The sequence below is a fragment of the Nannospalax galili genome, unplaced genomic scaffold, assembly GCF_000622305.1.
Source record: "Nannospalax galili isolate Female #2095 unplaced genomic scaffold, S.galili_v1.0 scaffold983, whole genome shotgun sequence".
Classification (NCBI taxonomy): Eukaryota; Metazoa; Chordata; class Mammalia; order Rodentia; family Spalacidae; genus Nannospalax; species Nannospalax galili.
The window spans coordinates 56,296-62,310 of record NW_008350255.1 but is presented as its reverse complement, the minus strand read 5'-3'; the positions used below and the strand labels follow the sequence as shown (position 1 = coordinate 62,310).

General features: G+C 42.5%; 1 pseudogene; it reads right to left on the bottom strand.

Moving 5' to 3' along the window:
* Positions 1–5,815, bottom strand: part of LOC103745475 — a 6,404-nt pseudogene extending 589 nt beyond the window's left edge.
* Positions 5,816–6,015: the final 200 nt, after the last annotated feature.

The following is a 6,015-nucleotide window of genomic DNA, read 5'->3' as shown; positions in this document are numbered from 1 at the left end:
TCTGCAATGTGGTGGCTCTGCGGACTGCCCCAGGTTTCAGCCGTCTCAGGGAAGCTCACCGCCCGCTCTCTGATTCTCAGCATTATCAGTCAGTAAATACGCATTTCCTTGAAGACAATTTTAGTTGGGTTTTCTGCGATTTGCAGCATAAATAAAATATTTTACTTTGGTGAGGTAATATCAAATCAAGATCAGATCACGCTGAAATCATAATATGGGAAGTGGTTGCTAGCATGGCAGGACTGTCTTTGTGAAGTGGAAGATTCTGGAATAATTCCTTGCATGTAGGTCCAGGATCTAGATGGTCTAAAACAGCTCCTTTGGCGCCAGGCCCCAGCGGAGGAATGAAAGTAACTAGACAAAATGAGAGTACAGAGACCATAAAAGAATCTCCATTTGCTGGGTGTGGTGGCTCGGGAGGCAGAGGTAGGCGGATCTCTGTGAGATCGAGGCCAACCAGGTGTCGTCCATAGCGAGTTTAAGGCCAGCTGGGGCTATAGGGAAGCCCACAAAGGAAATCCCCTAGCTGAGGTTCCCTCTGCCCAGGTGTGGCAAGTTGACAACCAAAGCCAGCCATGACATTGAATGTCTTAACTATTCCCACTGGGATCACCCCATGTTTTCCTGTGTCCTTAACTTCCACCTGATGAATTCTGTTGAGAGATCCTTTATTTATTTATTATTGTGTAACTCTTAATTATGCATGATTCTAGTATTTACATTTGGAGCTTGGAGGCAGTCTTTCAGAAGTTTGAGATTTTCCACCACTATCCTGCTAACTAAGGGGAAACAAATTTTACACTTAATATATAGCAGAGTATCTATCCCGTTACATAATTATAGACAACATACACAGCAGCTGGCCCTTAAGAAAATTTATGATACAATGTTCTTTTTCTTTGGTCCTTTTGAGACAGGGTTTCACTCTGTAGTCCAGGCTGGCCTTAAACTTACAATCCACTGGCAGTTTCTGTTACAGATGTTTCAACACAATTTAGAATATAATTCATTATAAAAGGCTTACTTAGGGGCTGCACAGAGAGATGGCTTAGTGGTTAAGAGCACTGGCTGCTCTTGCAGAAGACCCAGTTTTACTACCCAGAACCCACATGGCAGTTAACAACTATCTGTAACTCTAGTTTCAGGGGATACAATGCCCTCTTTTGGCCTCTGCAGGCACTGCACAATATGGGTACATTTACATACAGGAACACACACACACACACATACACACACACACACACACACACACACACATACACACACACACAAGAGGTTTATTTATCCAAAAGACACTCCAAGGCTTTTCAAAAAGGAAACTCCCATTGCATATAATTAAAGAATCATGTAGTTCAAGTGGCCTATGTAGTAGAAGGTGACCTTGAACTTCTGATCCTTTTGCCTCTACCTCCTGGATTCTGGGACTGCTGTTGTACAGTTATAAGCCCCCACATGTTGTTTATGTGATGCCAGGGATGAAGTAGGCAAGTACTCTATCAACTGAGTTACATCCCTTCAACTCCCCCCACCTTGCCCTCTGTTTTTTTGTTTTTTTTTTTTTGAGGCAGGATCTCATTTAATATCTCAGCCTCACTTGGACTTCACTGCGTAGCACAGGCTAGCCTGAACTCATGGTAGTCCTTCTGCCTCAACTTCCTGAGTGTTGGGATTATAAGCATGAGCTACCATGCCCAATTTATTTTCACCTAATATTTTCATCCACTGGAATCCATGTGACTGTCACAAAGGATGAGAACATAGAACTAGAGTGGAAAGGTTCTCAAAACCTAACGTTAAAAGTGAAAGTCATAGGCACGACCAGTTTGTCATCTCTAAATGTGTAGCGATCAAGCAATTGTGTTAGAATACTGAGTACAGAGCACTAGCTGTGAAACGAAAGAAATGATTTTTATTTTATGTGTATGAGTGTTTTGCCTGCATGTATATAAGAGCACTATATGCATGCAATGCCGAGGATGTCAGAGGTGGGCATTGGATCCCCTGGAACTGGAGTTAGAGATGGTTCTCAACTGCCATGTAGGTGCTGGGAACCAAACTCAGGTCCTCTGTAAGAGCAGCAAGTACTCTTAACCACTGAGCCATCTCTCCAACTCCCCCTTATTCTTTTTTTTTAAAAGACCGGGTCTCACTACACAGCACTGGCCGACCTGAAACTTGCTGTCTAGACAGGCAAACCTTGAATTGGTACAGGTCTGCCTGCCACTGCCTCACATGTGCTGGGATTAAAGGTGTATACTATCGCCAGGTGTTGTGGTGCACACCTTTAGTACCTGCACTTGGTCTGCATAATGAGTTCCAGGCCAGCTGGGGCTACAGGGAAACCCTGTCTCAAAAAGACCAAGGGAAAAAAAAAAGGTGCATGCTATCACCCCAGTTGGTGAAGCATTTGGGGGCGGAATCAAACCTGAAGCTAACCAGACTTCTAGAGCTAAATTTCACTTGCAGGAAATACAGTGAAAACAGGAACCAAGTAAATATCCACACAAGGAAACAGACAAAGCCAGAGTGTAGTGCGTTCCACAGAACTGCTTTACATAAGCAACTGGTGACTAGGGAACAAAGAGACGGTCATAGAATAAGAAATTCTGAGTATCACCAGCTACAATGTGGGGACCTTGTCTGGGTCCTTGTTGAGACAAATAAAAGATATTTTACAGCTAGTGGAATTCAATTATGTACTAAGCTGTGAGGTATAGAAAATCATCACTAATTTTATTTATTTTGTGTGTTAGTGGTGTCACGATTATACAGCAGAATTTCCTTTTTTTTTTTTTTCATCATTTTGAAACAGGGTCTCCCTGTAGCCCCAGCGGTCCTGGAACTCACTATGTGGACCAGGCTGGCCTTGAACTCACAGAGATTCACCTGCCTCTGCCTCCTGAGTGCTGGGATTAAAGGTATGCGCCACACGATACCCGGTCTTCCTTTTTTTTTTTTTTCAAAGAAGGAAACACACTGAAGGCTCAGAGGGTAAAGTAACACGCCAATAATAGCCTTTAAATTACTTTAGCAAATAAAAAGAAAGGTATAAAAGAAGGGTATAAAAAGTATGTGTGGTTTACTATTTTGTCCAAATAAGCAAAGGGGTAAAAGGCCAGTGAGATGGTTTGGCTGTTAAAAGTACTGTTCCTGCAGGCCTGATGACCTGAGCTCAGTCCCTGGAAACCATGAGGGAAGGAGAAAACTGACTTTCAAAAGTTATCCTCTGACCTCCACACACACACACTATGGCACACACACCCACATACACACATACTAATAATAAACAAAAATTTAAAAAGAAAAATGAAGTAACACTATATAGTTCATTTCTTTATGTTTCCAGAGACTTATGAAAGTAGGAACCTAAAGAGCAGGTGGGAAGAATGGGGTAGACATGGAAGTGTGGGAACAGGGCTGCTGGGTAAGCTTTTCATATTTACTTTTTTATCCATTTGAACACGTACCTGGTTTGGGTGCAGTTTGTTCTCCAGTGGAATCTTTAAGAGGGGAGGCCGAGGGGAAGTTGAGCAGATCTTAGGGAAGACATTACTCTCAAAGGGATTGGAGGAAGTTCTTGTGGAAACCTGAGTTAGTTCTTGAAAGAGGGTTGTCACATAAAGAGCAAGGCTGTCCCTTTCTCTGACTCTGACTTCCTGCCTGACCATATGATCTGTCCTCTTGTATACTTTCCCACCTTTGTGCTGCCAATCCCCATAAAGTCCTCCAGAGCTCAGCCAGCACTGATGCCATGACTTTGAACCTCTAGAACTGAGCTAGATAAACTGCTTTTCTTCATATGTTACATAGTCTCAGGTATTTCATTATAACAGAAAATAGACTAGGACTTGCTAAATGGCTCAGCAGATAAAGGTGCCTACCACCAAGACTGAGTTTGATCTCCGGGACCTACATAGTGGAAGGAGAGAACTGAGTCTTTCAAGTTGTCCTGTGACCTACACACAAATGCCATGGCACAGTGCCTATCCCCCCCGCCCATGAATAAAAACGATTACACACCAAAACATGGACTTAATATCACTTAAAATACTTAATTTTTTAAAATAAGGGGTAAGTCACCAAGCATAGTGGTGACAGAGCTCTAGCCACGGTCATGTGCGGAGACAAACTTCAAGGACTGTATTTGTGGCTGACTGTATAACAGGTTATTTCAGTTTCTGTTCTGAGGAAAGTATAAAATATTTCCAACAAAAAGCTGTAGCCGAGTGTGGTGGTGTGCTCCTTTAATCCCAGCACTCGGGAGGCAGAGGCAGGAGGATTTCTGTGAGTTCAAGGCCAGCCTGGTCTACATAGTGAGTTCCAGGACAGCTGGGGCTTCAGGGAGACCCTGTCTCAAAAAGATTAAAAAAAAAAAGCTGTATTATAGATTTTTTTTTGCACCCATGTTGTTGATTGTTAAATATAGGTGTTTATGATGCTGATTATGTGTCCTTAGAAAAGCACACCAAGAAATAAAAAAAAAACTAGCATGAAAAATATTCAAAAACAGAACCCAATTCACAAACAGAAGACGAGGCGGGCCTCTACAGATCCCTTCGTGCACTTTAATAAATTAATAAATCATTAATGTTTTATAAAGCTGGTCTCAGAGCTAAACATGATGGCACATTTGTATAATCCCAGTACTTGGGAGGTAAAAACAAGGAGGACCAGGAGCTCGAAGCCAGCCTGGGGTACGTAGAGAGTTCCAGGTTAGCCTGGGCTACGTAGTGAGGCTCTGTCTCAAGGAAAATAGACCAAAGCAAAGGCAAACAACAGCAGCAGCAACAACAAAAATGGTTGGTCTGAGTAGCAATTCTAGGGATTGGTAGCAAATACAATAAAACAGACTTCAGGCTGATGCTTTTAAGAGTCTTCCCCAAGGTCATGTTAAGAGTAAAATGACCTTCTACCTCATGTTTAATCCAGTCCCTATTATACTTGAATATGAGCATTTGTTGGTTGTTACTAGATATGTGTGCAGACATACCAAAGTCATTAAATTCATGCAACATAGTTTATAGTGTAACAAGTCTAGAGCTTAGGTGACTTATTCTTACTCTAAATAACTAAACACAGGCCCTTGGATCCATCAGTCTTCTTGAGTTGCTCTTGTCTGTAAATGAGGACATGAAGTACTATTTCTCTTGAGTAACCCCCACTGCATGATGCTGTGGTAGTTCACACACAGAACAAGTTAGAGATTTAGATTAAATGCATTTAAGGCATAAAGGGGAGTGATGTGGCACAGGAAGGCATGGCTGTGGAAAGCCACTGGATTTTCAGAAACCACTTGGTCTCTGAGCTCACTTCCCTCTTGTGGAGAAGATTTGGCTTTCAGGTATCCAGATGAAAGGCACTGATGGCTGAGAGCTCTGGGGTCTGATGTTTTACCTTGGTAATGAATGGCATGACTAGAACTCAGTACCTTCTTGCAGTTCATTCTCAAAGAACCATGGGGCGAGCAGACAGGGGATCCCATGTGTACACGAGATGAAATAGATTACTGAGGTCTACTCACTTTTATCCAAATGGGGGCAAGAAGAATTGCAGAAAGAACTGTATACCTCCTAAATAAAAGACTTTGAAAGTTCGAAGGTCAGAGCCAGAAGAATAGAGCAGGAGCTGGTCTCAAATTCATGGCAATCATCCTCCCTCAGCCTCCTGAGTGCTGGGCTTACAAATGTGTGCTGCCACATCAACTAATTTCTTTGTTTTAGAAAAATTTTACACAAAGAAACTCAGATCTAATAAGCTTATAGGACATAGTCTAACCTGTGTAGAAAAGGATCAGAATTTGGCTCCTGACCGACATGGAAGTTGTCTGTGAATGTGAGGGTAAGGACACCATCCATTGCTTTGTTCTCCTCCTAGTTCAGTGCCTGGCTAAAGGCGAGTGCTTCAAGAATACTGGCCTCAGGCCTGACTAATGGACTGACATGACTGCATGAATTCATTAGTGACATGTTTGTATTGCGGTTCTCTGCTGACCAGCAAAACTTGCACATGGTCCAT